Genomic DNA, 26,235 nt, shown 5'->3' with positions numbered 1-26,235 from the left:
CTTTCCTTGTTTTTGATTAGGTCTACATCTCCATTCAGTTATTTGAACCTGGAATGCCTTAATTAAATTTTGAGCTGGGTCCTACTATTGAAGCATCAAGTTTCTCAGTTGCTCTCTAAATGATTAAAAGATGACTTGTCCAGAGCAACATGGTTCAGAAGATTGAATCTGAAGAGAATAGTGAATGCTGTGCTTCTCATGTCACTTCCTATCACTGAAGTATGTGCAGTAGATGCTTCATTATGAACATTCTCTTTTCCTTATCATTGATGAAGTTGAGCAGCATTAGCCAAGCATGACATATTAGGCCTTTTTAAACAAACACATCAATCTTTTATTTTCATGTTCTCAGTTCATTATTGGTGTGTTGGAGTGAAATTGTGGCTACTTTGTGGGGTTAGGATTCAAATGAGATCTAAAATCTGGGTGAATGACATTTTGGTGCTGCAATTATTTTTGGAGAATAAACAATTACAGAATCTGGAGAGCTGGAGTTCCTAGTTAAAAATAAAAATAGTAGGCATCTAAATATGGTACAAAATGAAATTGTATTTGTCACAACTCTGGACACTGAATGGTCATTATTGTCATCTTATTGCTTTTCAAAGTTGTGGGATTTATCTTAAAAATTTTAAACAACTTATGCATATATAACTATTGAAAAAATATGCTAGGAAAATAGAGAATTCAGAAATATTGACGTGAATAAAAGTTATTCATTATATTATAATTTACAAATAATCATTATAGTTTTGCATACACTTCCTTCAGATTCTTCCTTTTATATAGTAGGTGTCATACTATACATATAAATTAGCTTTTTCTTATCTTTGGTTTTTATTTAAGGTGTATATATTTTTACTACTATTAAAAATTTAAAAAACTCAATTTATATACCTGCATAGTATCTCAAAATATATCTGCAAACAGCTCACATTATTGTATACTTTAAGCATTTGGTTAATCACAATTTTAACTATTATAAAAAGAATAATAATAACCATGAATAAATAAATAAATACATCTGGTTGCTTCTTTAAATTAAAAGCATTTTCTTATCTTTTCATATGTTAAAATTTTCACACACACACACACACACACACACACACACACACCAGAACTCTCCCAGAAGCAATGCTCATTATATGCTACATATACCTGAATTTAAAACTCTCACTAAAAAATAAAGTAGAAAAGAAAAAAAAAAAACCTTCTGCCAATTTGACTGAGCATAATATCACATTTGAATACATACATTTTTGTTTATTAAACTTTTATTAATCCTTTTCTCAATTAGATTTGCTTCTTGTTTTTAAAACCTATAATGTTTTAATTAAATTTTGTGGTGACTTCTGTTATTGAGGAGTCAAAGGTGCTGTATGTTGTATACATATATATGTGACCACTATATGTATGACATCGTAAAGTGATAAAGGAGATGTGATGGAAGTATAATAAAAGCAAAAAAGCAAGCTTTAAACTTTATTCTCATGGTCATCACACAGATAACAATAGGGTTTCATGTATGGCAGGAATAGAGACCAGGCAAAATCCTTTAATGAGATGGATTCCATAAAATTGGCATTTCTAGATGTTCAAGTCATTCCTTTTCTGTAAACTGATTAAGTCCTCTGAAGATATGTTAAAAAGAAGTATTGTTACAAAAATTCACTATGTAATTTTGCATGAACTTCCTAAAGGAATGCAAAGTCTGATGGTATCTGTCAAGTTGGTGTGACCGTAACATAAACTTGAAATGAAGCGTATATCCAGCAAGTCATGAAAGAGGAATATGAAAGCCAAGATGAAATAATTAAAATAAAGCTTAATCAAATAAAGTTTGCAATTACAGCTCAGGGCACTGTAAGTATACTTAAATGAGATTACTGAAGCTCGGCCAGAGCTTTAGAGAGATACAGAGACTGGGAGAGGTTCCAGAAGATGGGCAGTAAACCAAATCAAATAACCAGAAAACGAAGTGACTGGTGAGCTTCACATCAATACAGGGGAAGAGTTCAGAAAATATTGTTAAAAGGATGCTTTAGGATAACATGAAAAATGAATCAGTGATAACTAAGAACCATGTGAATGGGCAAAGAACAAGCCATTTTAGAGTAATTGCATCAATACCTTATACAATTTATATATTATTAAATTAGAAAGGTGGCAAAAAATACTGTCTCAACATTAGTAGGTAGTTTGCGACAACTTCTTATAAGATGTTTATAGACAATATGGAGAAATGACAGATTATATAAAAATTAAATTATTGTGTATTGCATTACCACTACATGTAGGGTACTTTAAAGCAGTATAGAAAATATGAATGGAATATCTGGAGGGAAAACCATGTTTTAAGCTTATTCTGAGAAATATAAAAAAAAAACAGTTAATAAGTATCAATTTGGAAGAAAATTTATAATAAAGAGCCATATGAAAAATTGCCATAATTAACATTATATCAATGATTTGCACTGCAACATGGTAGACAGATAAACAGATAAATATTGGTTGAGTAAAGTATTAACACACTTTGAGAGTATGATCATAAATTATGTTGATTATGTGCAAGTGGGAAGGATATTTATTTATTGGTTGAAAGATTATGAACTAAAAGATAATGATAAGCTAAAAAGATGGCTAATGATGATTATTAAAATAATGATTTTTAAAGTTTAATTATATTTCTCTTGGTTAAACATTAAAATTCCATTTCTGTCTGGTTGGTCTAGACTGGTCCTGCTTGGCTTAATTCATTAAACCTTCAAATTTTTTCCCAAAACTTCAGCTAATATTCTATAAGCTGATTCCCCCAAATACACAGATTTCTCCATTTTATCTTGAGCATTCCTGAGTATAATTTGAGTTATAAATTAATTGTGGAGAAATTGACTCCTATATAGTATTTATTACAGACCATGTCAGATTTGTCCATTTATGAAGGTTATTTTTGTGCATAAGTACAATTGTTTAAAAAAGATGTTCTTTTATTAATGTATATTTATTTTTGAGAGAGAGAGACGGAGTGTGAGCAGGGGGGAGGCAGAGAGAGAGGGAGACAAAGAATCCGAAACAGGATCCAGGATCTAAGCTGTCAGCACAGAGCCCAAGGTGGGACTTGAACTCACAAACCGTGAGATCATGACCTGAGCCAAAGTTGAATGCTGAACTCTCTGAGCCACCCAGGTGCCCCCATAAGTACCATTTTATAGTGCTTTTGATATGTTAGTATATTTGTTTTAAAGTTTCTTGCTAGGCTAATAATATATTTTTTAGTATTATGAGAGTATTACTTCATTGTATTTCATAATTGATTTTTATTACAATAAGGAAAATACATTGGATTTTGCATCTAACCAGTTGGTTAATTATCCTATTAGTCCAAATACATCTTGATTGTCTTAGATCTTTTAAGGTATTTTTCTATATACCATATGAAGCTCAATAAGGTCCTGCAATGAAATCTAGCATAGCAGATGAAAGAGTTGTGACTTAGGTGTAACAACAATTATGAAAATGATTTTATTGCCTTAGTCACAATTAATTATTATTTATTAAGAGTTATTAAGAGCCTGATGCTATTCTAAGGATTGGTGATACATCAGTAAGTATACAAAAATCCATTCCCTCATAGAGCTTATATTTTAGTAGAAATGCAAAATCCAAATCCAATTCAAAGTGAGATGGAAAAATATTGGGGAGATTTTGAGTAGATAGAGGAGCGATATGATCTGGTTTCTTTTTAAGGCTCACTTTAACACTCTGGCACTGTATGGAGAATAGATTGTAATGGGCAAGATTTGAAACAAACCAGATAGGAGATTGTTGCAATGCTCTGGTGACAGATGATGCCCTGAACTAACATGAGACAATTCCATTTTTCACCATTAAATCACAGAGGGAAATTGCTGTGGATTTTGAATGTATCTGAAGGAAGAGCTGATGAGATTTATTGGTCATGTGCATATGGGGTGTCAAAGAGTTAATGAAGAGATTTGATATAAATCTGAGTCTGATATTATGTTTAAAAGATGACCATAGTTGCATTCTAAGAAATCCCTTGTGTGAGAGTAATGATAACACTGAGCTATCCTTCATTCTTACCTGCAATATTGCATTCACTTTTGGGTATCATAATTTAAATGGACTATGCACTAATTGAAATCTGCCCAGAGGCATGTCTCCACGATGGTCAAAGGCACTGGAATCATATAATACAAAGCACACTTTGAGGAGCAGTTGCTGTTTAAACTAATGACTAGAAGGTGAGAAATAAAAGCTTTACCAAGTACATTGTGTCATGTGGAAGGAAATGAAAACTTTTTTAAGAATGTACTCCATGAGGCAGAAATAGTATCTGATAAGTGAAAGTTATAGGGACACAAATTTTACTCATTATATATCTAAATTTCTAATTTTCATATCTGGCCTAAAACGTACCTGTTTGTCCTGAGACATGGAATTCTCTTTATTTGAGGTGTTCAAGCCCAGTTTATGTGACATCATGAGAGAGATATGGAAGGAATTCAGTGTGAATTGTGTGACCTTTCAAATCTGAAGGTATTGGTTATTAAACAAATTTGTTTGATTACTCTGATATATAGAATACTTACTGCAGGCTATGAAGATATAAATATTTAGGGGGGTTTTGAAAATTAGTTAGCTTGACAAGTTCCAGGTAAGGTAATCATTCTAAATTATTTTTTTTTCAAAAAATAGAATTAGTAGTGAAATTGCCTCAGGTAAATTTTGTTATGCTTTCCTGCAAATATTTGTGCTGTTTCTTCCCCTCTCCTGATATATGGAATATTATCTAAAGTAAAATTCTTTGTTAAAGTAATGATAATTCCTAGTATGTTTAACTTATCTCACGTGATTTGAAAAAAAACTAGCGATATTTTTTCTCTTCCTTTATTATTGGTTAGATTCAATGACAATATTCATTTGATTCATTAGGTACAGTAATTAGCTAAGGCAAAAAATTTTGCAAATCAAATTATGTTTGTTTTAAACTCTAAAATAGTGTATATGATTTTCAACAGTTAAAAGTTTTTATCAAACTAGCATAAATATTTGACATTTAGCCTTATCAAATTAATATATTATTTGACGGGGCGCCTGGGTGGCTTGAACCCACCGGTAGCGAGATCAGGACCTAAGCCAAAGTCGGAAGTTCAACCATTTGAGCCACCCAAGTGCCCCTATCATGAATGGTTTAATTAATTCTAAGGTATTGAAGCTCATTCATTCTCCGATATTGAAAATCTGTAGTTTGAATCCCAAGATACATACTTAGCTCTAGTAGTGATCAAGTAAATATCTGACTGAAGCACTATTGACCTCAGTATTCTACTGCTTTGCTTTGTTTAGTGTCCCGGTATAAAACATTACAAATTTTCAGCCTCCAAGCATTCCTCCCTTAATCCCTACTTTTTCATTAATAAGCCTTCCTTTAGGGATATAGTAAAATTTAGGCATATCAGCTGTTTATATTTGAAGAAGTGGTATGTGACAGAGAGCAGCTCTGATGGATAATGGGTGATATATGTTGAAGGGGAAGGAAGGCATAATTATGAATGTGTGGCACTACTGGGAGGTACAGGACCCCTGCTTTATGGAGAACTGGATTCACAGGGCCTGAGGGAGAAAGATGAATGGAAATGTGAGAATCTGGAGAAACAATGTGGTAAGTGGAAATTCTGCCTACTTCTGTGGTGTGTAGATTTATTGTGAGGGTGGAGATTATTGGTGATGGGATCCAGTCATCGAGTCTAATCTGATTTCATCTAACCTTCATCTGTCCTGGAAAGCAGAAAGTGCCATCAGTTGGTAGGGAGTTTCTCACACTGGAGTGAATGATTCCTTGGGGTTACTAGGCAGGGAAGGCAAGGTCATAGCAATGTTTACAGTTAATAAATCACATGTTATGAAAATGTACTGCTTGTTTCTGAGAAAGGTTCATCCCCACCTTTGCATGTACTTGTTTTATGAGATAAATTAATGCCAAAGTAGCCAAATCTCTTATTGTACTGGAACTAGGAAGCCTCTTTTCCTTCTTTCATAGGTGAAGGCTGAGGCTCTCAAGATTATGAGGCAAGGACAGGGAATACGTTGGAGTTTGGGAGAGGGTTGGAAGGAAGGAACTCTGTGTTTTGTGGGATAGAAACACTGGCCTGGCAGGCAAAACAAAATGTTTCAGTAAAAGGAGAGGGCACTGAAAAGAGAAAGATGGCATTTGTAAATGCCATGTCCTAATTTCTAAGTGTCCTTGTAAAAGATTTGTAAAAAATATTTCATTGTGATAATGTTACAAGACTCTGTTGTTACTACTTTTTATATATTGTTCTTCTGAAATCCATGGTACCCTTAAATTCATAAAGGGGGATTGATCCATAGAAGACTAGGGAATGGACATTAATCTCTCCTTATTTTCTGATCTTTTTGGGGGGGGGGTTCTTTCATTGTCTTTACTGCCATTTGTTTTTCATTGGCATTTTTATTGATTTGATAATATATTAGTTTTAAGGAATAATGTAAAGAGATACTATGCACCCTGTACAAAGTTTACCCCAATGATAGCAGTTTGCAAAATTATAGTACAATATCAAAAAAGGGACATTAACATCTGTACAATCCATCCACTTATATGTATCTCTCTAGCTTTATTTGAACTCATTTGTATATTTAAATTATATGCAATTTTATATTATGAATAGATTTGTGATCCACTGTTACAGTCAAGAAACTAAAGTTTTATCACAAGGCTCCTTCCTGTTGCCCTTTTACAACTGTATTCATCTCCCTCCATCCCTCACCCCTGTCTCTGGTCTGATCAATGACAACTATTAACATGTTATCCATTTCTAATATTTTGTCATTTCAAAATGTTATGTAAATGGGATCATATAGTACAATATTTTCAAACTGTCTTTTTTTCCTCACTTAAAATAATCTCCAGAGATTATTTTCAGTCATTGTATATATCATTAGCTTATTCCTTTTTATTGCTGAAAAGGGTACTATAGTATGGCTGTACCAGTGTTTATATAACCATATACCTGTTGAAGGAGATCTGAGCTGTTTACAGTTTAGGGCTATTACAAATAAAGCTATTATTGATATTCTGGTTTACATTTTTGTGTGAACATAAAATTTCATTTCTCAAAGAAAAATGCTAAAGACAGTAGAGTTGCTGGGTCATATGATAATTGCCTGTTTAATTTTTTAGGAAACTGCTAAACTGCTTTCTAGACTGGCTATACCATTTGCACTCTTATAACAATGGAGAGCAATTTGGATCTCTATATGCTCAGTGATGCTTGGTTTTGTCAATATTTCTTTTTTTTTTATCCATTCTGATCAGTGTGTTGTGATAGCTCATTGTAGTTTTAATTTGCATTTCCCTGATTGCTCATAATGTTAAACATTTTCCATGTACTTATTTGCCTTCAGTGTATATTTTTCAGTGAAATATATGTCCATATCTTCAGCCCATTTTATTGAATTTTATTTTTACTATTGGATTTTGAGAGTACTTTACATATTCTAAATTCCAGTCTTTTGTTAGATATTTGGTTGAAAATTTTTTTCCAATCTATAGCTTGTCTTTTCATGTAATTATGAGCTTTTGCAGAGCAAAAGACTTTCATTTTTATTCAATTCAATTAGTCAATTTTTCCTTTTATGGATCATACTTTTTGTGCCAAGTCTAAGAATACTTTGCTGTGAAATCCTGAAGATTTTCCTTCTTTCCTCTAAAAGTATTATGGGTTTTTAATTTTTTAAGTTTATTTATTAATTTTGAGAGTGACAGAGAGAACAAGCAGGGGAAGGGCAGAGAGAGAGAATCCTAAGCAGGCTCCATGCCTAGTTATGGAGACCAATTTGGGGCTCAAATTTATGAAATGTGAGACCGTCACCTGAGCTGAAACCAAGAGTTGGATGCTTAACTGACTGAGCCATCCAGGTTCCCCAAAAGGTATTATGGTTTTGGGTTTTACATTTAAGTTCAAAAATGAGCTGTGAGATTTAAGTTAAGGTCCATTTTTTGTCTCTGATTGGCCAGTTGTTTTTAGCACCACTTGTTGAAAAGGCAGTCTTTCATTGAGTTGTTTTTTACCTTCCTACAAAGTCAGCTGAGCATATTTGTGTGGGCTATTACTGGGTTTTCTATTTCATTGTGGGGATCAATGTGTTTATTTCTCTGTCAAAAGGATAATGTCTTGATTACTGCAGCTACATAGTAGACTCTAAATATCAAAGCGATTTTTCCATTTGTTCTTATGTCAAGATAATTAGATCTATTCTAGAGCTTATAACTTTCCATCTAAATATTAGAATTGTCTATGTCTATAAAACTCTGTTGGGATTTTGTAAATATTGTATTAAACCTATAAATTCATGGGGTGTCTGGGTAGTTCAGTCAATTAAGTGTCCGAGTCTTGATTTCAGCTCAGGTCATGATCTCAGGGGATTAGGTCCTGTATCAGGCTCCAGCATGGAAGAATGCTTAGGATTCTCTCCCTCCTTCTCTCTCTTTCTCTCTGTCTCTCACTGTTTTTTGTTTTTTCCTCTCTCTCTCTCAAAACCAAAAACAAAAGAAAACAAAAACCCATAAGTGCATTTGGGTAGAATATTTATTATGTTGAGTCTCCCAGTGCATGAACTTTGTATATTTCCCCATTTATTTAGGTTTTATTTGATTTCTTTCATCTCCATTTTGTAATTTTAATATACATACCCTGTACGTATTTTGTCAAATGTATATCTAAGTTTTTCATTGTTTGAAGTAATGTAAATGGTGTTTGTTCTTTTAATTGCTGCATTTCTCAAACTGATTATTAGTATATAGAAATGCTATTAATTTTTTGAATACCAATTTTGTATCCTGTGATCTCACTAGTTCTAATTCTAGGACTATTATGTAGATTTCTTGTGATTTTCTACAATCATACCATCTGTAACTATAGAGATAGTTTTATTTCTTCCTGTCCAATCAATATGTCTTTTATCTCTTTTCTTGCCATATTTAAGGAGCTATATCTTTAGTATTATAAATGTTGAGAGTCAACATTTTGCTTTTTCCCCTATTTTATTTGGATTGCATTTTGATTTTCACCATTAACTATAGAGTTAGTTTTAATGCCTTTAACAAGTTGAGTATTTAGTATTTATGTTAGATTGATTTGGAATATTGCAGCCTTTTCTACCGTTGGATAAGAATTCAGTTCTCTAATTTCATCTTTTGGGGTCTCAGTCTCTCTGGTAGTAAATGGAGCATGTTTCTTCCTGTCCTGACCACCAAGCCAGTGTGCCTACTCTGGGAGGATTAGTGCCTTTGGTCTTCCATTTAAGATCTCTGAAGGATCTAGAAATAGGAAGGAAACTTTTCAAACTACAAAAAAGGTGTAGGGTTGTTTTTATACACTTTTCGTTATAAATATTTCTCTTTAACAGGAACCTATCAAATGTTTACTTTCATTGTAGTATGCCTCTCCATTTTGATGATAGGCAATAAAGCCCTCACCTATCTCTATTCACTGAAGATTACCCAAGTTTGTCAAAAAAGGTTTTTTTGGTTGAACAATAGCATAGCTTAGGTCAGTTAACATGAGGCCTTACAGAGATGGGGCTATGAATTACTTGCCATATGATACACTATCGATTTAAATTCCTGTTAAGAGCTAAAGGAAGAGGAGTAGCATCTGAACACAGGAATAGTAAAAGCCTATTTCTCTGTGAACACCTCCCCATGGGTAAAGGGTTAACAAATTTTTGGACACAAGGAAAATTCCTTGCAGTAATAAGACAGTGTCTTTTGAAGTTTCCCTAGAGCCTTGGATACAGTTGGAGTAGCAGTGAAAACATGTTGGGTGAGTTTGTGTCTAAACATGTTCTGTAGCAAGTGAATCTGCAAGAAGGAGCATGGAGGGCAGATATACTGACTGAATAATTCATTTTACTTCCTAAAAGTCCTAAGGCATGTTGTACATTCTCCTTCTCCCTCAATTGTACCTACTCCTCTCTTGCCTTCAAAAGGAATGTGCAGTCATAGTTCTCTACTAAAAATAAGACAAGATTCTTCTGACTAAATCTATAGCTATGTGGTGCCAAATTAACTTAGTATTTAGCCTAAGATATTCTTTTTTAGAGTAAGGCCAAGGCCTTGGTAGAAAACTTTGTTTCACAGATTTCAATTATCTTTTCATAAGTCAACTAAAAATAATTTTTACTACTCATCCAAGAAATATGCAATGAGCACATATTAAATGTAACAGTTTATGGCTGAGCAAAACTGAGCTATTAATCAACCTCGTCACTATCATTAAAAACAAATAAACAACAAACCAAAACAAGCAAACAAGAAACCATCATTTCCAAATAGTGTCTCTTTAAAGAAAAAAATTGTCGCTATTGAGTATATTTGAATAAAAATGCAAAAAAACCTCTGACTGAGCATTTTAGAAGTTTGTCGAAACTTTTTTTTCTAAGTAAACTCTTTCTATTTACATCACTGTGAATATGATTTCAGCGCATCTTTGAATTTATCTAGTGCCTTGAAATTCACTAGAATGAACCTGACCAATGACCATGGTTAGAAAAGAAATCTGATGGCAACATCTTAGAATAGAACTATTTACTTAACAACTTCCTTCCTTCCACTAATCTATTTCTATCTGGTCCATGGCCACATATAGTTCCTGCTTTCTTTCTTTGAACTCCTTCATCTTGAGTTTTGGAACAAACACAGTATATTTATATCTTTCTCAGATTGTCAGCATTATTTTCAACATTCCAGTTGATAAAGTATTTAGTTTATGAGTCTGGTATTTATTTATTTATTTAAACCAATTTTGGTATGCTTTTGTAGCCTAAAGTTCCTAAGACTCATCAACCAAGAGGTATAAATGAGGTCACATTAACGTTAGTATGGAAATGTTACAGAAAATTCCACTCAGGTGCTATCTTCTACCTGCACAACAGCAGGATTTCATCCCCCTGAAAAGTCTTCTGAGGTATTGTTGAGACTCCTTAGAGAGTGTGTCACACTTGTTCAGTACTGATGTTTTAGGGGTTATGGACTATACCTTGATTGTCGTTGTAGATACTCAAGTTCATTGTCAAAACTCGTAGAAATACACACACAAACACACACACTTTTTTAAAAAAATTTATTTTATATGTAGAGAGAGCACATAAGCAGGGGGAGGGCCAGAGGGAAGGAGAAAGAGAATATTTAAAAAAAAAATTTTTTTTTGAAGTTTATTTTTGAGGCAGAGAGAGAGAGAGACAGAGCATGAGCAGGGGAAGGGCAGCGAGAAAGGGAGACACAGAATCCGAAACAGGCTCCAGGCTCTGAACTGTCAGCACAGAACCTGATGCGGGGCTCAAACCCACGAACTGCAAGATCATGACCTGAGCTGAAGTCGGTCGCTTACGGGATTGAGCCACCCAGGCGCCCCGGAGAGAGAGAGAATCTTAAGCAGGCTCCATGCTCATCTCAGGGCCCAATGCGAGTTTAGATCCCATGACCCAAGGATCATGACCTGAACTGAAATCAAGTGTTGCCACTCAACCAACTAAGCCACCCAGGCACCCCGAAGTATTTATTGATTGACTGCAAATTTCATCTCAATTAAAAAATATCCTTCATTGAAATTATTTCTTTTACCTTCTGCCTACCTCTATAGAAGATTACAAACAATCTCTGTGGCTGAGTTGGATATTTAGAAAAAGCACAACTTATGATCTCTTTCTCATTCTTTTGGCCTCATTCCTGTACCCTGTCTTCCTCTCTTTATCCCAAACAGAAGACTTTATGTAAATTTATTCATAACAATAGATTCTTTGGCCCAATAATTCTAGCTCTAAATACACAAGAAAAACAACTATTTAAATTTTCTTAAATTTAATTGAAAACAGCCTAAGCTTCACTGCAAAAATTGTTAATTAATAATGTTCAACTTTAATTGGCAGCTTATATAATGATCTTGTTTATAAAAGACCCATTTTAGGTGGTGGGTTAAATGGGTGATGGGCATTAAGAAGGGGATTTGTTGGGATGATCACTGGGTGTTATATGTAAGTGATGAATCATTGGTTTCTACTCTTGGAAACCAATAGTACATTGTGTTTTAACTAACTTGAATTATAATAAATTAATTTTTAAAAAGACCCATTTGACTCACTTTATGTATAGCTCTTTGTGGTAGTGAATTTGCAAAAGATGGATAGTCCAACACCTAAAGAGGCCTGTATCCCAGGATAACATTTCCACTATCTTGATCTTACAGTCTCTGCTTTCAACACCTTCCAGGAGGTATTCTTTCCTTCTTCAAGGAATTATCAACATTAAAGTGATTTTTATATATAAATCTTTCTCATTTAAACCCATTTGTCCTCCTCCTCCTCCCCCCCTCCTTCTCCTCCTCCTCCTCCTTTTAGAGTTTCAAATAGTTCCTATCTCTTTCTATTTAAAAAACTTTCAAATTTGTGAAACATTTAAGGTGTCTTTCTTAAATACTTTTTCCTTCAGCCTGGAGACCTCCCTTATATGACATGATTTTTATTTCCGTATTCAGCTTGATCCTAGTTTCTTATCTAGTCTATTATCATTGCTATTTTTGTTAATATTTGTATTTATTTATTTTTCACATTTTCTTAAATCTTACTGACCAGAACTGAACACACTTTTTCAAGAGATCTGACCAGAAGAGATCAGAAATAGCAGAGTATTGTAGATATTATATTTCTATTCATGTAACTTGAGATCAGAATGGCTTTTTTTAACATTTTCATGGCTCAGTGATTATTATTATTATTATTATTATTATTTTGTAGATTCTGGTTTAATTTCCCCTTCTATCCCAGCTTCATTTACTGAGAAATTTAATCAATATGCATTAAAGTTTCTTAAGTTGCTGTATAAAATACTGTCTTAAAGCACAGGATGAAAGAAAATATCCCTCAAGATCAGTGTGATCCATTAATTGAAAACCTCTTGGTATAGTTATTAAATCAAATACAAAGTCATCTAATTGTGAAATCATTAACCTCCTATTTCTCCCTCTTATTCACAAGGATACCATGAAAAACTTATATTTCTTACCAAAATCTGAATATTTCTTGTTCATTGCATTTTTCTGATTTTCCAGTCTAGTAAGCCTGTCAAAAAAGAAAAAGAATTTAGTCTAACAAGGGTTTTTTTTTTTCCAGTTGATCCATAGTACTAATTACTGCTTTCATTTCTAGTTGCTTGCCACCCATTCTTTTAACTATCAATTCTAAATTTGTACCTAAGATTGACGTGAAACTATTATATTTTCAAAATATAAATACTTTTGTTTTTGAAAATCAAAATTGCAATTTTTCTGTCTCCAGTCTCATGGAGGCTTTTCTGTTTTCAATTAATCTTGATGTGTTTTTCCCTCTTCAAAGAATATTCCACAAGTGAAGTTAAATAAGAAAATGAACATCCTTTCACTAGTCTATTAAAGTCCTAACATGTAATTCATAAAAACCAGCAAGAAAATGACAAATGCCTGATGAAAAAATATACAAATAATGTGGACACCTCTTAAATAAAAAAAAATACTTTTAATGAGCATAAATATCATACATTTAAATAGCACATTGCTGTTTCTCACCTATAAATTTACCAAAATGTGTTCATTTCTTTCATTTATTGAAAAAGTTTTGAATTGTATATTTTATGCCATGGATTCTCATTCTAGGGGTTCAGGATTCAGTGGCATGAAATATAGATATTGAGACATTTTCTTGGGGTGCCTGGGTGGCTCAGTTGGTTAAGTGTCTGATTTCCACCCGGGTCATGATCTCATAGTGTGTGTGTTTGAGCCCCATGTCAGCCTCTGTGCTGAATGCTTGCTCAGAGCCTGGAGCCTGCTTCAGATTCTGTGTCTCCTTCTTTCTCTGCCACTCCCCTACTCATGCTCTGTCTCACTCCCTCTCTCAAAAATAAATAAATGTAAAAAAAATAGAGAGAGACATTTTCTTTTCTTCCTGGCATTCAAATTATAATCCAAGCTGAAGAAGACAAATAAATGATGGGTTCTATAAATGAAGTTATTTCTGATAATGATAAGAACTATGACGAAGTCACAATGGTATAGAGAGGGACTAAGATGGCTTCTTTACTTTCTTAGTAAATAGCTAAGGATTTTTATAATTTGATTCGTCCTTTGAAAAACAACCATTTTTACTGCTATGTTGAGAAATGACTGTAATAGCCAAGTGTGGAAACAGGAAGAATGGTAGTAGGCTTATGTGGTAATCAAGGTAGTGGATAATGAAGTCTAGGACTATTGTGCTAACATTGGAGATGGTGATAAATGGCTGGGTATGACTATGTTCTGAAGGTAGAGCTGACAGCTCTTTGCTGATGTACTGGATGTTGACTGGAGGTGATCAAAAAAATGAAGACATATTGCTAAGATTTATGTTGAACAACTGGATAGATGATGGGGACATTAACTGAGAAGGGAAGATTGGTAAATGTTGAATCAATCTTCCATGTATTTCAGCTTTAGCTTTTAGGTTTTGAAAGGTCCCTTTTGTGTTCAACCTATTTTTGTTTCATAAGGAAATATTTTTTTATCATTCTGAAGTATTAATTGTAGTATCCTTAGAGTTGTCTTCTGTTTGTATTAGTAACTCGATTTTTCTTGTCTGGGTTCTGTAATATGTTGTTGTTTAGTACTATTTTGACTCCAGTGTTTAGTGATTGTTGGTTATAGGATCTTCGATGTAATATTAAGATTCTTTTTTGAGCTGTCTCTGAATGACATCACCAATGATTGTGAATGTGGAAGGATCCTGCTTGTCGGTAAGGTGAATCAACAGCTAGTCTTCTAGGAATGAGGGCTCCTGGACTTTTCAAGCAATTTGGGACACTGCCCTGAATTGTATTACATCTGTTCATACTTAATATTTCTGTCCTGGGCAGTTATTTCTGCTGATTTATTACTTGATTTGATCACCCCAGGCTTTGTTTTTGTTTTGCAACAATATTAGTGGCCTTCCCTGAGTCTGGCATAACTCATTGTGCTGAGAGGCACTGTGTAACTCTCAGCTTTCTATGTGTTGTAACCTCAGCAAAAATGTGGGCTCTCTATTGAATCTGTTATTGAACATATTGTGTTTTGGACACAAAAACAACAAAAAACAAAGATTTAAAGTTGTATAGTCTCCATCTATCCGCTAGACCGTGCCATTATGTCTTCTGTCTAAATTATTGATTGTAGCTGGAATTTTGTCTAAGATACTGAGGTTTCTCTAGTCAATTGACAAAAATCTGTGCTAATATTTTTGTCATACTCCACTCTAGTCTTACAGTTGGATCTCAGGGCATATAAGTGTAGGCAATCTGTCCTTATTTCTAGCTTTCAGTCAGATTTCCCCCTATTTGGTTATTTGGGGATTCTAAGAGAAGGAGAGGAAGAGGCAGCTATAACAATCCCTGACAATTGTATAGGGATGGTACCTGTAATGTTTAAAAATCTCAGGTTTAGATATGTCTGTTTTTTCACCTTTTTAACATGCAATCCCCAAAATTATTCTATGGGATAAATTATGGGATACTTTTTCTTGAGAGCTTTGAGATCTTTTTGGGAAATTTTCTCAGGAGAGTCTCATGACAAAATTGTTTCTGTGGTTAACCCAAATTTTTAATATAATAAAGCCTGCATCTTATAATTATAAAATTGAATAATTTTTAAATGTTTATTTATTTTGAGAGAGGGGAGAGGGAGATAAAGAGAATCCAAGCAAGTTCCAGGCTGTCAAGGCATAACTGGATGTGGTGCTTGATACCATGAACTGTGAGATCATGACTTGAGCAAAATCAAGAGTTGGACACTGAAGCAACTGAGCCACCGAGGTGCCCCTAAAATTTATTAATTTTTAAGTGTAAAAGATAGGATACTAATTACAAAATGGGTGGAGAATATGCAAATATATAGTTAAAAATAAACCACAATATCAATACATAGAAAATCAAAAGTATAAGATTTTCTAATAAGCCATTAATTTTCCTCCCTTCTTAATTTTGTTTATTGAATAGAAATGTTAATTTGTTTCAGAAATAATTAAAATATTAACAAATAAGAGACAAGATTTTCTTGGAGTCCCATAATATTGTATTTTACTTTATGCCTGCTACATTGTCAGTTAGCATATTCAATTTTTATAAATTTAAAATACTACTATTGCTAAGGGTTTAGAGTTTATAACTCATCAAAATTATGCCATATGAATTATCTCACTTTGTGTTACTGTTCTTTATCTTTCCTTATCCTATGTCTTCTCTCTTAGAGAATTCTGATTAATACTTTACCTCCAAGGGGTGCCTGGTGGCTTGGTTGGTTAATGTCTGACTCTTCATTTTGGTTCAAGTCATGATCCAATGATTTGTGAGTTCGAGCCTGGCATCAGGCTCTGCGCTGATAGTGTGGAGACTGCTTGTGATTCTTTCTCTCCCTCTCTCTCTGCCCCTTCCCACTCATCCTCTCTCTCAAAATAAATAAATACACTTAAAAAATATTCTGCCTCCAATTAAAAAATATTTTTAATATTACAAATATGGGAATATATTTCTTTTCAATTTTTTTCATCTAAACAATACATCATATGTGGCTCATTATTGATATATAGAAATGCAACAGATTTATGTACATTGATTTTGTATCCTGCAACTTCACTGAATTCATTTATAAGCTCTAGCAATTTGTTTTGGTAGAGACTTTCATATTTTCTATGTATAGTATGGTATCTTAATTTCAAAAGAATTTAAGAATACAGTATCATTTACAACTGCACCAAAAATAATAGATACCTAGGAATAAACCTACCCAAAGAGGTGAAAGACTTATACTGTAAAAATTATAAAACACTGGTGAAAGAAATGGAGGAGGACACAAAGAAATGGAAAGACAGTCCATGCTCATGGATTGGAAGAGCAAGTATTGTTAAAATATTAAAATTGTTAAAATGTCTATACTACCCAAAGCAATCTACAGATTTAAAGCAGCCCCTATCCCCAAATGCCAAAAAGCATTTTTCACACAACTAGAATAATTCTAAAATCTGCATGGAACCACAAAACTCTATATATCTAAGAAAATCTTGAAAAAAGAAAGCAAAGCTGGAGACATCACAATTCCAGACTTGAAGTTATATTATAAGGCTGTAGTCAACAAAACAGTATGGTACTGGCACAAAAATAGACATGGATCAATGGAACAGAATAGAGAAGCCAGAAATGAACCCACAAATGTGTGGCCAACTAATCTTTGACAAAGCAGGAAAAAATACCCAGTGGGAAAAAGACAATCTCTTACACAAATACTGTTGGGAGGACTGGGCAGCAACATGTAAAACAATGAAACTGGACCACTTTCTTACACCATAAACAAAAATAAATTCAAAATGGATGAAAGACCAAATGTAAACCCTGAAATTATTAATATCCTAGAAGAGAACACAAGCAGTAACTTCTCTGACATCAGCTGTAGCAGTTTTCTTCTAGATAGGTCTTCTGAGGCAAGGGAGACAAAAGTAAAAATAAACTATTGGGAATATATTGAAATAAAAACTTTAGCACAGTGAAGGAAACAATTAACAAAACCAAAAGGCAACCTACCGAATAGGGGAAGTTATTTACAAATGCCATATTTCATTGGTCAGTATTCAAAATCTATAAAGAACTTATCAGAGTCAATGCCCAAAAAACAAATAATCCAGTTAAAAAATGGGCAGAAGACATGCACAGACATTTCTCAAAGAAGACATTTAGATGGCCAACAGACACATGAAAAAATGTGATCATTGATCACCAGGGAAATTTAAATCAAAACTAAAATAAAATATCACCTCACACCTGTCAGGATGGCTAAAATCAAAAACACAGATTAACTAAGTGGAATTTGAATAAAAATTTGAAAATAAAAAGAAACTAAAAAAAAATAAAAAACACAAGAAACAACAGGTATTGGTGAGGATGTGTAGAAAAAGGAATCCTTGTGTACTGCTGGTGGGAATGAAAATTGGTACAGTCAATGTGGAAACCAGTATATAGATTCCTCAATAAATAAAAAAGTATAATTTATGTATGATCCAATAATTGCACTACTGAGTATTTACCCAAAGGATACAAAACCACTAAGTCAAAGAGATACTTGCACTTCTAAATTTATCACAGCATTATTTACAATAGCCAAATTATGTAAGCAGCCCAAGTGACCAGGGATAGATCAGTAGATAAAGAAGATATGTTATCTATATATAATGGAATATTATTCAGCCATAAAAAAGAATGAAGCCTTACCATTTGCAATGACATGGATGGAGCCAGAGAGTATAATGCTAAATGAAATAAGTCAGTCAGAGAAAGACAAATACCATACGATTTCACTCATGTGTGGAATGTAAGAAACAAAAAATAAATGCAAAAAGGAGGGAAAGAGAGAGATAGACAAACCAAGAAATACTCTTAATTATAGAGAACAAATTGATTGATGGTTACTATAGTGGAGTCAGGGGGGACGGGTTGAATAGGTAATGGGGACTGAAGAGTACACTTGTCATGATAAACACCGGAGGATGTATGGAATTGTTGAACCACTTTATTGTATGTCAGAAACTAATATAACACTGTATGTTAACTGGAATTAAAATAAAAACTTAAAAATACTTTACATGCCTTCATCTGTATTGATACACATAATTCTTAATATTTTTAACAGCTTCAGAATATTACATAGTACATATGAATATACTTAATGTACTTTTCCTCTTTTATTTATGATCAGACAATACTTGCAATTAATATTGTTGCACTGATATGCTGACTGATACCCAGAAATAAAGTGGCTTAGATCAAAGTAAGTGCATTGAAATTATATTACTAAAAATTTCCTGATTATTTTTTCCATTTCCTTCAACACTGTATGAGAGGACCATTGTCTCTGCATCCCTACCAGCACTATTAAATTTTTCACAATATAATGAAAATGTATATATCATATTTGCTCTGCTCTCACCCTAAACTTTAAAGGAAGCATGGTTTTCTTTACCCTTTTATATTTGCAGTTCTATTTTAAAATTATTTATACCTTTGTTCATTTATTTTATTTATTGATTGTTTTCTTTAATTTGTAAAAAAGATCTCTGCACATTTTGGTTATATTTTGTATACTATATGCATTTTTCATGTTTATTTGTTTTTGAGAAAGAGAAACAGAGACAGTGTATGAATGGGGAAGGGGCAGAATGAGAGAGGGAGACACAGAATCCAAAGCAGGCTCCTGAGCTCTGAGCTCCTGAACAGGGAGATCATGACTTGAGTTAAAGTTGTATGCTAAACCAACTAAGCCACCTAGGTGCCCCAATGTGCACTCTAATTAGCCAGGTTTTTGTATTAAACAGTAGAAATCTTATGTTACATATTATCTGTAACACATTTTTGTTGCCTATGATTAGGACTATAGTGTTGTTAATTAAAGGTAATTAGAGTGTTGGAAAATGCCATAATTAATGGTGGTGAATAATTGCAAACATAGCTTCACCATAATTTACTTAGCCATTTCACTTATATTGTCATAGACTTTTGTTAGTATGAAAAATAATGCCCATCATAAAGCATTTACTGTTTTAACCATTATATTTTTAGTCTAGGATCTTAGAATGAGAATTCCTGGATTCAAACACATGAACATTTTATGCATCCTAATAAAAGTTCCTAATGAATATGAAAGTTTCTGTTTCCACTTTCTTCTTTTATAGCGTTTCCATTGAAAGTAATTTAATTGGGAAATTAATATTTCTTCATATTACGGTGCTTTAGAATATATTTTGTTTCACTTAATCTTTGCATAAAAGTAAGCATTTGTGTTTTGCTTAGTGGTTTACTTCCTCTAAAATTCCAATGGTGATCAGATTCATGCTATTTTTCCCCTTCTGAGTGATAACTCCCCATATGCAAATATGGTGAAAATGATGCTGCATATTTGATAAATAGACAGCTTAGAAGGTTTAAAAAATATATTTATATTTCCACATTAATATTTAAGTATTAATATTTAAGTAATATTTAAGTTAAGAATAATTCTCTAAGGTCGCCTCTAGATCATGAATTTGTTTATGGTTTCTCCTGTGATGTCCCCAGTCTGACTTCCTCGGTCTGCCTTCCCCACTTCATTAAGTTCCTGCTCAAATATCACCTCTTTCTCACCACCCTTTATACAGGAGCCCTCTGTCTGTCTCCTCCCCTACCTATTCTGTTTTTTCTTTACATCTGATGCTATATTAAAAACAGTAAACATTTTTTTGTGTAATTGTGCTTAGTTTGCTTTTTTGGCACTACAAGTATCTGCACCATGAGAATAAGGACTTTGTTCAATGTACTTATTCCTACCTTTTCAACACCTAAAATATTTTCTAGCCATTACAGGTGCTGCACAGATATTTGTTAAATTAGTGAATATCTGCCAAATCAATTGTCTGATTTTGTTCAAGTATTTATTATTTCAGAGTAAATTTTACACTCACTTTCATGGGAGTAGAGAATACACTGACAGGGAGATTTTAGATCTTTTTTGTTTTTCCTTGTACTTTTGAGTATTAAAAGTTTTTTAAAAACACTTGGAAACATGAACAACTTAGTTTGGGAGAAAGACATATTTCTTTGTGAATGTGGATATTTTAGTGATTAACTCACAGAAAAGAAAATACAAACTCTCCTGTTGTCATTGCTCTGTGATCATGGTGAGCAGTTTATCACAGTTTGGACAACCATATACTATGTGATAATGTGGTACTGCCATGTCAAGATGGCTGTAGTTGAACAGAGAAATTCTAATGGCAATGTTTTAAAGAAAGATTTTAAAAAGATTTTAGAATCATGCATAAAGCCACAAGCTGCAATCTGTTATTCATTATATATAATCTTAAGAGCCACTCAGAGCTTGGGTTGTGATTGGTTGGCATGCTGGCATTTAACATTCCACATGACCTACAGGCGCGGCTAGAAATGCTGCTTAATGTTTTGAATCACCACTTTTATTACCCGAACTTTTAAAAATGCCCTATACAATAAATGCTTTTGATTTATATTAAAATGCAAAAGGAATCTAATGTAAAATAATTATAGCCTCATAATATTTTTAGTTCTGGACAACCACTCCCTCACTCTGAAATGTTTTATGGTTTACATGATATAAGGCAGATTACTTATACATAGATACCACCGTGTGTCCTAATTATTGATAGGCAGAGATTTTCCTTTATCACCAGTTTATGTTTTCATTTCTTCTTTTTATTTCAAGTTTCTCATCTATGCATCTATGTGTCTGTGTATCTATCTGTCTATCTATCCTCACTATCAAAATTGGAAGAGGTGGTTATAGCAACAAATTAGAATAATTTAACAATCTAGTATTAACCATCAGAGTATTCCATAATTGATTGACTGGATCTTTTAGATTCATAGCTTAGATACCCGAGGAGTTCAGCTATTCTCCCCTATTCATTCAGATAAACTCCTTCCATGTTAACATTAGCCAGGATCAAATCAGATTAGCTGTCAGGGGTGAACACAGCTCTGAATAATAATCGGGTAAAATAAAAATAAGTGTATGAGTGATAATTCAAGGATTTTACCGCTAGGGATGTGCTACAAATTGTGTTCTAGCTTTCAAGCAATCAATGTGAGGAGAAGAGTTCAGCTCTAAGATTTATGACTGAGGCTTTTTGTGTGTGTGTGCTTTTTTTTTTTCTCCCAGCCCTTTGTGGAGTTTTAGAGGGCTGTTTTCTTAGTTACTAGTGTTTCCTAAAGAGACACTAGCACTCTTAAGGCCTAAAACAATAGCTAACATATTGCAAAGGGGAGTGAGGTGTGTGTGTGTGTGTGTGTGTGTATGTGTGTGTGTGAGAGAGAGAGAATTGTATAGAAAACTGTCCTAGTACTTATCTATGCTTAGAAGGGGAAAGAGAAATATTTGGAGACTCTCATGTTTGTATAATGGTTTTACTGAATTTACTTGGTTTGCTGAAAAGCTTGTTAATGCTGATGAATTCCAGGGGTTTTCCTAAAGGACTATCCCTAATATTATATTATTTCCTAGAAAATTTATGAACTATGTTCACCCACATTTTACATATCTTTCAGGGGATTCTTAAAAACAAAGTATCCCATAAATAGTTTCCAAAAGCATATCTGGTTTATTTTTCTTTTTAAAAGTGATATGTGAGGAACAAGGTAAATAACTTTATCTTTGATATCTAAGGGAGGAGATTACATAACTCTTTTTAGTAAAATGATTTTCCTTAGTAGCTTGGTAAAAAGTTCCCTCTTTGGCAAAAGTCCTCAGTTTAATTTAAGCTTTATACCACTTGTTCTGGGCTTTACTTGCTTTCTGGGCACGTAGAAAATCTTCTCAGGATTGCTGGGTTTCTGTTACCTTTATGGCATTGTGCTCCAAAGTAATTACTATTGTATTAAAATTGAAGGTTTAGTTATTAAATATGGTTTTGAAAATGTAAGCCTCTTGTAATAATGTTTATGTATATAAAAATGAAAAACTATATTGCATCTAGCAAATTTTTAGAATCTATGCATTTACTTTGGTAAATTTGTCTTAACATTTCTATGTAAAATTGATATGTGTTTTTGTCCTTAAGGAGTAGGTGGGAAAAGCCACATGATTTTAGACTTTACTGCAGACTGGGGAAGTTAGAGTTCTCTTTGATCACGATTTTAAAATACAAAAATTGTTTTAATAAAATCACTTTTGTGTCCTTTCAGTCTCAACAATATAATGTTTATATATTTGTATGGTTTTATTTTATTATAGGTGGTACAGGGAAGCTTCAGACATGATTCAGCTGTTTTGAAATCATTGCAGACAATTAATTGTCAATACTGTATTTAAGGGTCTAACAAATCTGTTATTAGGGTTTTGCAAATTACTGGCACACATCTAGTTAATTGTAGCTGTGCAATGTAACAAAACAACAAAACAAATCAAACCACTGTTTGGTCATTGATCAATGTCTCAGCATCTGATCATCGTAATCAGTGAAAAAATCTGAATCAAATTGAAATGATTACTTTCACAGCACCTTTAAGAATTGCATTTTCTGTACATCTCACAAGAATAGAAAATGCTAGTGTTGTGTGGGTTAAAATACATTAATTCCACATAAAGCACTCTACAAAAGAAAAGGACATTTGATTTGTATGGCTTTAAAGTTTTAACAGATGAGTCTATCCTTGTGAGACCACAGACCATTTACCATCACTAGATTGATTTCTTTCAATGCTAAAGGCTTGATGATACTTTTCAGTACAGTTCATTGTGAGTAGAATGATACTTCAGATACACATTAACTAAAGAGCCTTCAGAGGCTGTATTAAGGAGATGAAACTCTGTGGCAGAGGGAAAAGTAGCATTTCCTAGGAAGCAAAATTCTTGATAAGGTTTATAGAAATAAAAATATTGTAACAATTTCTAAGTTTCTTTGTCAGAACTGAAATAATCAAATAGTCTTGTGGTTAGCACAACATTAATTTGTTCAAAGAAAAAGCAATTTTTAGTGTTTCTTAGTGTTTTAATTTGTTAAATGTGCATTCTGCAATTTTTTTCACCTGAAGTTATTTTGCTTGCACGATGGATACATTTGTAAGATGGCTATCACAAATGACAACTGTTATCAATTAAAGGGAACATGCATTAAGAAATTGAATTTGGGGTGCCCAAGTGACTCAGTCAGTTGAGTGTCTGACTTCAGCTCAGGTCATGATCTCATAGTTCATGAGTTTGAGCCCTGCTTCGGGCTCTCTGCTGTCGGCACAGAGCCTGCTTCAGATCCTCTGTCCCCTTCTTGCTGCCCCTCCCCCATTCACTCTCTCTCCCTCAAAAATAAACATTAAAAAAGTTAAAATCTAAGGGATACTATGAAATCACATTTTTATTTTATAAATCTTCATTTAAATTTTAAATGACCCAAGAAGATCAGGAGAGACAACTATGCAAGGTAAAGACACCAAATGAAAACAATAGTTGTCTTTGGATGTGAGAATGTTGGCATATTTTAATTTTCTTCAATGCTTTCTTCCATTTACCACATACTTACTTTAGAATTTAGCAAAATAAATATATTAGAACATGATCAATTTAAGGAAGACAACCAGCGGGGCGCCTGGGNAAAAAAAAAAAAAAAAAGGAAGACAACCAGCTAGGGTCATCATCCAATAGAAATTTTGCCAAATGAACTGCAGCCTATCAAAGGTAACTTCCTGGGAGAAGGGCAGAAGACTATGAAATTTCTTTTGAACAGAACCACATGACATGAATGAATGTAGGTGTTACATTAATTTTTAAATACAATTAGTCCCAAATTTGATCAAACGCACTATGTTATTAGTGATTCAAAAATTAATTTAAACTTAAATAATCATGTTCATTGTACTATGTTATCAAAATTACATAGTTAATTTCTCATGTTGTCACTTTGGGCTATAAAGTATACATATGTTGTGTGTATGTGTACGTATACACTTTACACACACACACACACACACATACACACAAATGGCTTTAAAGTTTTAATAGATGGGTCTGTCCCTGTGAGACCAGAGACACACATGTTTATTCAAGGGGGACAGGGTGGAATTTCTCGTACTTTAGTCCATCCAAATTGGATTTGTTGTTATTTCTTGGTTGCCTCACCCAGTAAGAGTTCTCCACATTGATTTTGTCTTTTTCTGAAGTTCTTTAGTGCTTATGGCCTGAACTGCCCAAGTGGGTAACTGGTGTGTAGAATTTATGTTCCAGTGTATGTTGTCTCTGTCTTTACAAAGATAAATTCCTTACAGTTCTGATACCCATTTTTCCCCCAGTCTCCCTACTACGGTAGACAAAGAGTATTTATTGATAGACTGACTTTTTTTAAAAAATTTTTTAATGTTTTTATTTATTTCTAGGAGAGAGAGACAGCATGAGCAGGGGAGGGTCAGAGAGAGAGGGAGTCACAGACTGAAACAGGCTCCAGGCTCTGAGCTGGCAGTCAGCACAGAGCCCGACGCGGGGCTCGAACCCACGAACCGCGAGATCATAACCTAAGCGAAAGTTGGACGCTTAACCGACTAAGCCACCCAGGCGCCCCTGATAGACTTACTTGAAAGAATGTTCTGGGGGCACCTGGGTGGCTCAGTCGGTTAACTGTCCAGCTTTGGCTCAGGTCATGATCTCACAGTTGGTGGGTTCAAGCCCCATATCAGACTCTTGCTGACAGCTCAGAGTCTGGAGCCTGTTTCAGATTCTGTGTCTCCCTCTCTCTCTGCCCCTCCTCCACTAATGCTCTGTCCCTCTCTCTCTGAAAAATTAAAAAAAAAAAAATTAAAAAAAAAGAATGTTTTGATGTCGTGTTGATTTATTATGGTAACATGCAGAGTGTCCACACTTCCAAATGTAAATAACAATTTTCTATTCCCAATGAACATTCATTGTTGCACTGTGAGTCTTATAAAAATGTTCATCTTATTATGGAATTAAATATTTTGACTATTAAAATATGATTTGGTTTACTCTGGCTTAAATTTAATCCTGAAAAACAGACTTTCCTTCTCTGAATTTATCACTAAAATCCACATAAGAGAGAAAGAGGAGTGAAACAAACAATTTGAATATAATTCAGCTAAACTACTGTCACATTATGGGAGGAGTTAGTCATAATTATGAATCTAATGGAATGATTTTATGCCAAAGAAGCAAACTATCAATGAACAAATAAATCCAGGGAAAGTAAATCTCACCTGATGAAACCTGGCCTTTGCCTCACAAAAAAAGAGTAGCTTTGGTTATTGTTGCCTCCTTCAGTGTCTGCCTTTTGTTTTAAAGACCCACTTTCTTTCTATAACAAAAATTTAGCTATAAGTGCTGCTTTTTGGTTGCCTAAAAATTGGTCCCTTTTTCAGGTGGCTGAGTGGTTTAGTAAATTAGTGCCTGACTCTTGATTTCAGCTCAGATTATGATGTCATGGTTTGTGACACTGAGCCCCACATAGGGCTCTGCACTGTCAGTGTTCTACCTCTCTCTCTGCCCTCCCTTTTTCACTCTCTCTCTCTCTCTCTGTCTCTTTCTTCAAAATAAACATTAAAAAATTGACCTCTCTCAATTAATGGCTATCTGTATCTCATTAGAGTTTGAGATGTCCAGA

General features: G+C 33.7%; 1 long non-coding RNA gene across 2 annotated transcripts in view; it reads right to left on the bottom strand.

The window, feature by feature from the left end:
• LOC144225868 (uncharacterized) overlaps window positions 1-25,980 on the bottom strand; it is a 262,417-nt gene extending 236,437 nt beyond the window's left edge. For both annotated transcript variants that reach the window (XR_013333446.1, XR_013333447.1), the window contains exons 1-2: window positions 25,832-25,980; window positions 13,109-13,164 (exon numbers count right to left, since the gene is read on the bottom strand). This is a non-coding gene — a long non-coding RNA (uncharacterized LOC144225868). The remainder of the gene's footprint in view (window positions 1-13,108; window positions 13,165-25,831) is intronic.
• Window positions 25,981-26,235: the final 255 nt, after the last annotated feature.

The sequence above is a fragment of the Crocuta crocuta genome, unplaced genomic scaffold, assembly GCF_008692635.1.
Source record: "Crocuta crocuta isolate KB4526 unplaced genomic scaffold, BGI_CrCroc_1.0 scaffold131, whole genome shotgun sequence".
In the NCBI taxonomy this organism is placed as follows: Eukaryota; Metazoa; Chordata; class Mammalia; order Carnivora; family Hyaenidae; genus Crocuta; species Crocuta crocuta.
Note: the sequence above shows the minus strand (reverse complement) of the source record. Positions and strands in the feature narration are given on the sequence as shown.